Here is an 11298-nt window from a genome sequence, read left to right as displayed (position 1 = left end):
CGATTCGTCGCCGTCCGAGCTTCCCCGAACACGCCGAGGCCACCACTGCTCTCCACGTGAGCTCCTGATCATCCTCCCCCTCTCCGTTTTCTCTCTAGCATGCCGTAGCCGCCGCGCCTCTCTTCCCCGACAGTACGCCGCCGCACAAGCTCATCGCCGACGAGGCTCCGGTGGCCATTTGGTCCCATGCGAACCTCCGTTGGGTTCGTGAGCTTTGGTAGAACACGTAGATGCTAACCGTAGCTCCTCCCGTGCACGGTGTCGTCGTTTCCATCGACGCCCGAACTCCGGCCGCCGCCACAACCTCGCCTCCGGCGAACTCCGTCCACCCCCGCACCTCCCGTTGGTTCCCCTAGATGCGCGCGGGCACGGGCTATCCTCTGGTGCCCCTGGCGCGTCGATCCGTCGTCTCTGGCGCAACTCCGGCGAGCCACCGCCGCTCTGATCGTCGCCGTCGTCCAACCGCCGGCGCCTCTGACGTGAACCGTCATTAGCGGCTAATCCCCCCCATTAAACACACTAACAGACACTGACGGCGGGCCCCGTAGCGGGTCAAAGCCCGAGTCAACGCGGGATTAGCCCCTGTGTCGCTGACGTGTGGACCCCGCATGTCAGATTTGACCTGGACCTGGTCGTTGACTCGCTGACGTCATGCTGGCGTCAGGCTAATCATTTCTGGATTTAATTTAATTCTGAAATTTCAGAAAATAGCTAAAACTTCAATAAATCATAGAAAATTAACCGTAACTCCAAATTAAATAATTTATATATGAAAAATTATCAGAAAAATTCAAGGAATCCATCTGTACCATTTTCATGCATGTTAGAACAACTTATAGATGCTGTTTAGCACAAATCATATAAAGGGCATTTAAATAATCACATATGGAGTTTGAATTTGAATCTTGTATTCAAACCAACTTCATTTAATCTGTTGCTAGTTGCATTAGCTCAAAACACATTCATTTTGCCATGTCATGATCATGCATCATATTGTGCATTGCATTGATTGTGTTCCCTTCTGTGTTGCCGGTATTTGTCCCCTCTCGATAGACGTGATACCGATGATGTGATCGTTGACACTGATGAAGACTCAATGCTATCTTCAGAAGTGCCAGGCAAGCAAAACCCCCTTGTTCATTCCGATACAATCCTACTCTCTCGCTCCTGCTCTCTTTTACTGCATTAGGACAACAACGATTCATCTGTTACTTGCTGCGGTAGCTGAACCCCTTTATCCTCTGCATGACCTGTCATTCCACAGTAATTAGATGAAACCCACTAGCATGAGTAGGAGTTGTTTGAGCCCTGTTGTGCCTACTCATTCATGTTTGTTTGTCATGCCTGCTACTGCTTAGAGTTGAGTCAGGTCTGATTCATCGGGGATGAATCAGAGGCGTGTGAACATGTCCTACTGTGTGTGAGCTAAGTGTGTGAACACGATTTGGTAAAGGTAGCGGTGAGAGGCCATGTAGGAGTACATGGTGGGTTGTCTCATTGCAGCCGTCCTCAGGAACTGAGTTCTGTGTTTGTGATCCATGATTCAGCTACTACCACGCATTGGGCCCGAAACCAATGGACCCTCTCGGTTTCTTGATCACCCTTGTCCTCTGTCCAGGAGTTGCAAGTAGTTTCTGGTGTTTGTAGTATGCTGGAGGCCGTGCGCAGCGCTGACCGTAGGGGTGGGCTGTGATGCGGTAGGCACGTGGCCGGGTAAACCGGGCGCCCGTTTGGTGTCACGGAACCCTGTTCACATCGTTTGGGGCTGTGAGCGAAACTCCGGCCGGATCTCCTCATGGATGGAACCCGAATAGGCGATAAACCTGGACTAGAGACTTGAGTGTTTAGGCAGGCCGTGGCCGACACCCACGTTGGGCTTCCGCTTGAAGGTTGCCGAGTACATGTCGTGTAAACGGCGGTAAGTGGTGAGAGCGTGTGTGAAGAAGTACACCCCTGCAGGGTTAACATCATCTATTCGAATAGCCGTGTCCGCGGAAAAGGACTTTTGGGTTGCTTATATCAGTTCATAGACAATTGAAAGTGGATACTCTAAAATACGCAAGATAAGCGTGAGTGCTATGGATGGCGTTCTCGTAGGGGAACGAGAGCGGTTCCATAGTGGTGTATTGATATGGTGAATATGTGGACTCGTGTGCGCCACCTCAAAAGAGTTACATTGCAGTCGTAGTTTAGGATAGCCACCGAGTCAAAGCTGGCTTGCTGCAGTTAAACCCCACCATCCCCTTGTTGAAAATGATGCATATGTAGTTAGTTCTGATGTAAGTCTTGCTGGGTACATTTGTACTCACGTTTGCCTATTTTATGTTTTTGCAGAGAGACTTCAGTCTCACTAGTAGTTTCGCGTGGACTTCGACGTTTAGCTTGTTACCTCAGCTACGATCTTGTGCCTCGGCAGGATCTGATAGATAGTCAGGCTTCTCAGCCTTTTCATTTATAGATGTCTGTACTCAGACATGATAGCTTCCGCTTGTGCTTTGACTTGTATGCTCTGATTGTTGGGTCATGAGACCCCTGTTTGTAATATCTTGCTCCTCGGAGCCTATTGCATAAATACTTGAGTCATAGAGTCATGTTGTGATGCCATGTTGTATTTGCACATATCGAGCATATTGTGTGTATGTTTTGAAATGCTTGGTATGTGTGGGATCTGACCATCTAGTTGTTTATCTTTAGTAGCCTCTCTTACGGGGAAATGTCTCCTAGTGTTTCACTGAGCCATGGTAGCTTGCTACTGCTCCGGAACACTTAGGCTGGCCGGCATGTGTCCTTCTTCGTTCCTGTGTCTGTCCCTTCGGGGAAATGTCACGTGATGAATACCAGAGTCCTGTTAGCCCGCTACAGCCCGGTTCACCGGAGTCCTGCTAGCCCAGTGCTACAGCCTGGATTCACTCGCTGATGACCGACACGTTCGATGCTGGGTCATGGATGCCTGTACCTGTAAGTCTGTGCCACTTTGGGTTTACGACTAGCCATGTCAGCCCGGGCTCCTTATGATATGGATGCTAGCGACACTGTCATATACGTGTGCCAAAAGGCACAAACGGTCCCGGGCAAAGGTAAGGCGACACCCGTGGGAATACCGTGCGTGAGGCCGCAAAGTGATATGAGGTGTTACATGCTAGATCGATGTGGCATTGAGTCGGGGTCCTGACACACACCTTCTCTGAACGCTACTGATGTGAAGAGATTCAAGCAACTCGATTCTCAAGCGAAGAATATCATATGTGTCCATCTGAGCAAAGGACAGTATGGAAGAGTGAGTGCTTTGGGAACTGCTAAGCTTATCTGGGATAGGCTGTCCAAAGTGAATGAAGGAGTCTCAACTCAAAGCGACTCTCGTGTTGACGTTCTTCGCAATCTCTTCAACCGCTTCAAAAGACTAAACAATGAAAATGTTCAGCAAACCTACGATCGCCTCAGTGACATCTCAAATGAGCTTCAAGCGCTTGGCGCCACTGACATCACCGACCATGAGGTGGTGAAGAAATTGCTGAGATTGCTAGATTCTTCATTTGATACTCTGGCACTGATGATTCAAGAGCGTGCTGACTACAAGTCACATGATCCCGCTGATATCCTCGAGAGGCTAAATACTCATGAGTTCCAGCTTGCTGAGAAGAGAGATCTCTACGGTTTGAGCTATGGCAGATCACGTGCTTTGAAGGCCAAGGCAGTCTCTGAGTCTGAAGATGAAGACTCTGCTAGTAGCCTTGGTGACCCTGAAGAACTGAGCGAGGAACTTGCACTGCTCGTGAAGAAATTTCATAAGTTCTGAAGACGTGGTCGCTTTGGAAAACCATCAAGGAGCAATGATTCCTCATCCAGTGACTACAAGAAGAGGCTATGCCACAAATGCAAGAAACCTGGTCACTACATCCAAGATTGTCCTCAGTGGGATAAGGAATCAAAGAAGAAGAAATACAAGGATTACAGCTCTAATGACGCAAAGAAGAAGAAGAAATCTTCAAAGTCTTCATCATCAAAATCCTCGAGGTCTTCATCTCACAAGAAGAGAAGCTCCAAGAAGGCTCGGGCATTCATTGGCAAGGAAATGGACTCTGAGGCTGAATTTGAGGAACATGAGGACGAGGAGGCATCTGAGGAGTCTGAGTCTGGTGTGGCGAGCCTATCTCTCGCTACTGCATTCGTCAGCAAGTCTATCTTCAACTCTGAAGAAAATGACTCCACCAACAAGGCTGATGAAGGCAATGATGACTATGCTCCCACCTATTGCTTCATGGCAAAGGGTGCCAAGGTAAGTAAATACGCCTCCTCTGACTCTAGTAAGGATGAATCTGATGAAAATCTCAAGCCCAGCTACTCTAAACTTGCTGTGAAACAACAAAAGGCCTTTGAAAAGGTCAAAACACGCTAGACAAAAGTGATGATATGCTGGGTGAAGAAATGGATCGCACTAAAACCTTGACTGAAAATCTTCAGAGACTTCAGTCCAGGTTTGAAAATCTTCAAGGTCATCATAACACTCTCTTATCTGATCACGAGAAGCTTTCTTATGAATTTCTTCAAAGAAAGCAAGATCTTGAAAAGCTAAGAGTGGATTATGAAGATCTTCAGAAGGAGCACGATTCATTACTTGCTCAACAAATCAGCGCAACCTAGGAAGAATTTGTTCCTCCATGTCTGAAGTGCATTGAACGTGAACCTGCTAATTCTTCACCTGAATGTTCAAATCCTTATAATGCTACAAATTCTTCATATGTCTCTGCTATCACTAATTCCTCATCTGAGGACAATGCAAGTATCACTGATGATGCAGGACTGACGGAATTGTACATGACAAGCATGTACGAAAGCCTCAAAGGGCATCCGACTCTTTGTGATGTGCTCAAAAAGCAGATCCTCAACAGAAACCCTAGGAAAGAGGGTATTGCCTTTGAGAGGAAACTCAATGCTGATGGAACATATTGGAAGCCTGAGCAGTACCCCAAAACCTCATGGGTTGCTGCAAAGGGACCTCCAGTTGATCCATCAAACTTCTCTGGCTTTACATGTGAATCTCCTCATTCTTCTGATGAGTCATTTGACTCCAACTATAAACTATTCAAAAATCAGAATGGTGAAGTATTTGCTAGATATGTTGGGACTAACTGCAGGAACGGTTCCCCTATGAAGAAAATCTGGCTTCCCAAAAGTTGCCTTGAAAGTCTTCAGGTGAATGTCCCCATGACACCACCTGTGAAGAATAGGAACTCCAGATCAAATTCTTCATATGAACCAAATTCTTCATATGGATCCAAGTCCTCAAGTGGACAAAATTCCTCACATGGATCAAATTCCTCAAAAGGATCAAAGTCCTCATATGATCATCATCGTGCTAACCCTTCTGTTTCATTGGGTAGAGCTAAGGTCTATGAATATGTGCATTATTCTTCAAATCATTATGTTCATAAGTCCTCGAAGAATTTCTCTGCTTATTCATATGCTTACACTAACCCCTCTTATGTGAAATGTAGTGGATTGGCGTCCATGCCACCTTTCTCATATGGTGCTCGCAGAGTGATGAATTCTTTGCCACCCCTCTAGATGTGGGTGGTGAAGAAAAAGAACTAATCTCTTATGCAGGGTCAGGTCTCCAGTCGTGCTCAAAACGACTGAAGAATTTGCTGGAGACCTGAACAGTGCCTGATAGGATGCAGGCTAATCATTATGAAATGAACCTTCATTTCTCACGTCCTCATACTGATTATCTGTTCTTACTTCTTGATGAAATTGACCTAATGATATTGATGTCATATTCTTCACTGATGAAGTCTATGAGTTTGTAAGCTCCACTAATTCATCTGCAGGATGATCAACCCAAAGCCAATGAGTAGGTCCTTGATAGTGGATGTACAAATCACATGACTGGTGACAAGAATATATTGATGGATGCTCCCTTATCACCGTCACATCTGAAGCATATCATCTTCGCTGACAAAGGCAAAAGTCAAGTATTGGGTCTAGGTAAGGTTGCGATCTCTAAGGACATACACATGGACAAAGTCATGCTTGTCGAGTCCTTAGGATACAACCTCATGTCTGTCTCAATGCTTTGTGATCTTGATATGGTTGTTGTCTTTGGCAAGTATCGGTGTGTTGTGATCTTGGAAGCTGACAATTCCAAAGTCTTCGAAGGCCTTAGGAGAGGAGACTTGTACATTGTTGATTTCTCTACAGGACCACAGCCTGCCGTGTGCTTACTTGCAAAAACTTCAGAAGGCTGGCTATGGCATCGACGACTTGGTCATGCTGGCATGAGGAATCTGCACACGCTCGCGAAGAAGAAGCATGCCATTGGCATTGAGAATGTCAAATTCCTGAAGGATCACTTATGCGGAGCCTGTGAAGCTGGGAAGATGACAAAGGCCAAGCATCCAGGAAGACTATCATGACTACCACTCGTCCATTTGAATTGCTTCACATGGATCTCTTCGATCCTAATCATTAATCTGCTGAAGAATTCATTCCAGAACATGATGATCGTCGAGCTGGCGCACCTGAAGAAAACGGTGCTAAGGAAAATGCTCCTGAAGAAAATGCAGATCAAATTCCTCGAAGACAACCCGCTCATCCTCGTATTGCAAACGAAGTGCAAATCAAGAAGATCATCGATGACATTGAAGCACCAGGTCCTCTCACACGCTCAAAAGCTTCACATTTATCTAACTTTTGTGGGCACTTTGCGTTTGTCTCTATCACAGAGCTCACTAAGGTAGATGAAGCATTTCTGGAGCCTAAGTGGATTCAAGCTATGCAAGAAGAATTACATCAGTTTGAGCTCAACAACGTCTGGGAACTGGTCAAACGTCCAAATCCTCGCAAGCTCAACATTATTGGCACAAAGTGGATCTACCACAACAAGCAAGATGAAAATGGCCTTGTGGTGAGGAATAAGGCATGACTTGTAGCTCAAGGCTACACACAGGTTGAAGGAATTGACTTCGATGAAACTTTTGCACCTGTTGCTAGACTTGAGGCTATTCATATATTACTTGCTTATGCTAACCATCTTGATATTATCTTACAACAAATGGATGTGAAAAGTGCATTCCTCAATGGTAAGCTTGAGGAATAAGTATATGTTGCTCAACCCCCAGGTTTTGAAGATCCAAAGAATCCCGACAAAGTCTTCAAGCTCAACAAGGCCCTGTATGGCCTCAAGCAAGCCCCTCGGGCGTGGTATGATACTTTGAAGGAAATCTTCATGAAGAAAGGCTTCAAACCCGGTTCACTCGACCCAACTTGTTTCACTAAGTCTTATGATGGTGAATTGTTTGTGTGCCAAATATATGTTGATGATATCATTTTCGGTTGTACTGACCAATGATATAGTGATGAATTTTCCTATATGATGTGTGAAGAATATCAAATGTCTATGATGGGAGAGTTGAAATTCTTTTTAGGTCTTCAAATTCGTCAACAACACAATGGAATATTCATATCTCAGGAGAAATACCTCAAGGACGTATTGAGGAAATTCGGAATGCAAGATTGCAAAGGGGTCAAAATTCCAATGCTCACAAATGGCCATCTATGCACTGATGAAAATGGTAAAGACTTCGATCAAAAGGTATACCGCTCCATGATTGGTTCTTTATTGTACCTATGTGCATCTAGGCCAGATATTATGCTTAGTGTTTGCATGTGTGCCCGATTTCAAGCTACATCGAAGGAATCACACCATAAGGCTGTGAAGCATATTCTTCGATACTTAGCTCACACACCAACACTTGGATTATGGTATCCCAAGGGCTCCACTTTTGATCTCATAGGATATTTAGACTCTGACTATGCTCGCGATCGCGTGGACCGCAAGTCAACATCTGGTACATGTCATTTCCTTGGACGATCCTTGGTCTGTTGGTCCTCGAAAAACAGAACTGCGTATCTCTCTCCACTACAGAAGTTGAGTACATTGCTGCTGGATCGTGCTGTGCTCAACTACTATGGATGAAGCAAACACTCAAGGACTATGGCGTCAACATGAAGAATGTGCCTCTCTACTGTGACAATGAGAGTGCCATCAAGATTGCTCATAACCCAGTTCAGCACTCGAAGACCAAGCACATCTAGATTCGTCATCATTTTCTTTGTGATCATGTGTTGAAGGGCGACATCTCCATCGACCATGTTAGCACTGAAGATCAGTTGGCCGATCTCTTCACTAAGCCCTTGGATGAGAAGAGATTTAGCAAGTTGCGGTGTGAGCTAAATATCCTAGAATCTTCGAATGTTCTCTGAAATGGACACACATCCTAACACTTATGCTGACTTGATGACTTAGATGCGCAACACACGAAGTAACGTTTTTCTTCAATCAATGAAGACTAACCTTCTAAGTGTGAAGAAATTAATGAAGAAATTGATTCTCAGAACCCTACAACAATTGTACGCGGTGTCTGAAATCAGCTTTCTTATACGATGGGTTACGCCACCAACCAAAGTTGAAAATCTTCAATATGAGTTTTTCTTCATTTTTGAAATTCCTCAGTTTATCAAATTCTTCAACTTTGCATTGTCTTCACTCTTTCCGGTGTTGTTCCTCATTTGACTATATATATATATATGAGTTTAATGTCCTCTACATCATTCACTTATTGTTATTTCTTCAAGTTGATTTCTTCTGCTAAGTGAATGTGATCGGACCCTTCGCCCTCTATGCTAAACTCAACCCAGTCTATTAACAAATTCCTCATATGCGTTCTATTTGAAACTCGTTCAAATTATTCACTGTGTCCTTGACAGCTGAAGAAATTGCGAACGGAACTTTTAACTTACCTTATCTAAATTTTTGGCTTTGCCGCTCAAACCGTTCTGCTTCTCATGACAATACTTATCTATTCACCCACGATCCTACACGATCGCCACGTCTCAGTACGTGGGTGACACATGTCAAGCGAATGGGAAGGGGCCAGTGGCATGTTCGTCCGATTTCCTCGGTTGAACAGTTTTTCACTCCCTCTATAAATACCCCTGTCTCTTCCTCACTTCATTTTCACCTCGCTCGCGCTCTCTCCCGCTCGAGCTTCCCAAAACCCTAGTGCCGCCGCTACTTCATCGTCGCCTGTGAGGAAGAGCTTCACTGCCTCGACCTCGTTGTCGTCGTACTCGCGCCGGTTGCGGATTTCTTCACTCCGCCGCTGCCGTAGCGGTCTTCCTCTGTCGAGTAGGGCGTGGAAGATCTGACCTGACGAACTTCACCACTGTACTTCCCACTTCGTCGTGTTCTTCACTTCGGGTAATTAAAAGTTACTTTTACTGCTCGCTTTGATTCTCAAGCTTTCCTGAAAATCTTCAAAGGTGTTTATTCTTCAAATCTTCACACACATGAACACCTCACACATCATATGCTCTTGATTCGTTTCTCTAAGCAATGATTTTCTTCAAGATTCCTCAATTGTGTGGATTCTCAATCTATACAACTCTGGAACCTAAGACAAAGAATGCTTAGTGAAATTCCTCAAGACTCATCTGGTCAAATTCCTCAAAACCTATTCTTTTTGAAAAACCTTCTGAGAACGCATATGACCTCTCCAAATTCCTCGCAACTATACTCTGTTCACAGGTACAAATGTCCGCTGCTGAATCACTAGGTTCTCATCAACTTAACTCATTTGCAGCAGTCCTCGAAGAAAAGTTGCATACCTCTTCAGAATCTTCAGTTGTTCATATTCCTCAGCTGAAGAAAATGGGTGACATAAGGCCACAGAAGGGAGGAAAGAGGCCTGAGATCAATACTGCGTTTGAAATCCCTGAGGACATATACAAGGACTACTGCACTCCTAATGAAGCCAAATTCGGCAAAGAGGACAAGAATCAGCGCAAGGTGTGCACACAAAGGATAGAGAGGAGATGGGCACGAGAATGGAGGGAGTACATATATGTCACTCCCAAGTACATGACGAAATTCACACTCAACCCTGCATGCCCAAGACCTCCATTGGCACTAGGCCAGTTGGCAGATCCCACCAACCTGAAGCACGGTGAGGATTATCCTGATGAATGGGAAAAGCGCCAAGCCTAACTAGCTAAGCAAGCAAAGGAAGCAGTGAAGAAATTCAATGCAGACTCTGCTGCTGCGGCTGCCTCTGCTGAGGCCTCTTCTAGTCAGCCAATGAAGGCAATGCACAAGAAGCCTGCACATAAGTCCAGTGCTTCACCTTCAATGCCCTCACGGCCAAGCTCCTCTGCTATGCCATCAAGGCCAGATTCCTCAAGGCCCTCATGGCAAATTCCTCAGACTGCTCCTTCAAAGTCCTCAGCTCCTCCATCAAAGTCTTCAGCTACTCCGACAAAATCCTTGGCACCTGTGCATCTTGCCACGTGCCAAAGGACTCAAGGCTTCTCTATTTCCTCAAGAGCATCTGCAAGCTCCTCAGCTGCTCGTACTTCCTCAGTTGGTCCCTCTCTACTGAAGAAAAAGGCCACTGCTGGATGAGGCACTCGACCAAGTCCTCACAAGAAGCAGGTCGCCTTCCACGTACCCTCTGATGATGATGAGGCTGATGATGAAGAACTTGCCGAAATCATCAGAGACAGGGAAGCCAGGGCCGCTAGAGCCAAAGGCAGCAATGTGCCGCTAATGCTGGATCCAAAGTTGATCCTCGACTACATTGACCTGTGGCACAAGGATCCTAACATGCCTTTGCCGGAGATGAACCTCACTCCTGGTCAAATTCATGTTCTTACTGTCTTCATTGAGGAAGAAAAATGGAAATTTGAACAAGGCAGAAATTTGAAGAAAGCGCAGTACAAGAAACAGCACTACCTCAAGGACAATGTCCTCACTCTCACTCCTGATTAGCTCCTTGCCTTGCAAGTTGAAATCAAACAGCTGAGTGATGAATTTGATCGCTACCATGCTGATTGGAAGGGCGCCAAGGTGCGTTTCGTCAATCTGACGAAGAAATTCACTTCAAGTGCTGCTCCACCTGTGCACGTTGAAGTTACTTAGGCTGAGGCATCTGCTCAGCCTACTGAAGAAAATGTCAGCACTGCTGATGACATTCAGGCTGCTGAAAAAAATGAGAGTGCGAGGGCTGATGACTCCATTCCTACTGAAGATATTTCCAAGACATCCACTAGTGATGCGCCTGAGGAAAGTGAACAAGTCAGGATAACTGCATCAGTTGTGCCTGAGGATAATGAACCAAAGTCCTCTGCACCGCCTGCGCCAACACCAACTCCGATCCTTCCATCTGTATCAGATAAAGAAGAAGACCAAGGATGCAGAACGTGCAGCTGTGAAGAAAAGGAAGGCATCAGCTTCTTCAAATT

The sequence above is a fragment of the Triticum dicoccoides genome, chromosome 3B, assembly GCF_002162155.2.
Source record: "Triticum dicoccoides isolate Atlit2015 ecotype Zavitan chromosome 3B, WEW_v2.0, whole genome shotgun sequence".
In the NCBI taxonomy this organism is placed as follows: Eukaryota; Viridiplantae; Streptophyta; class Magnoliopsida; order Poales; family Poaceae; genus Triticum; species Triticum dicoccoides.
Note: the sequence above shows the minus strand (reverse complement) of the source record.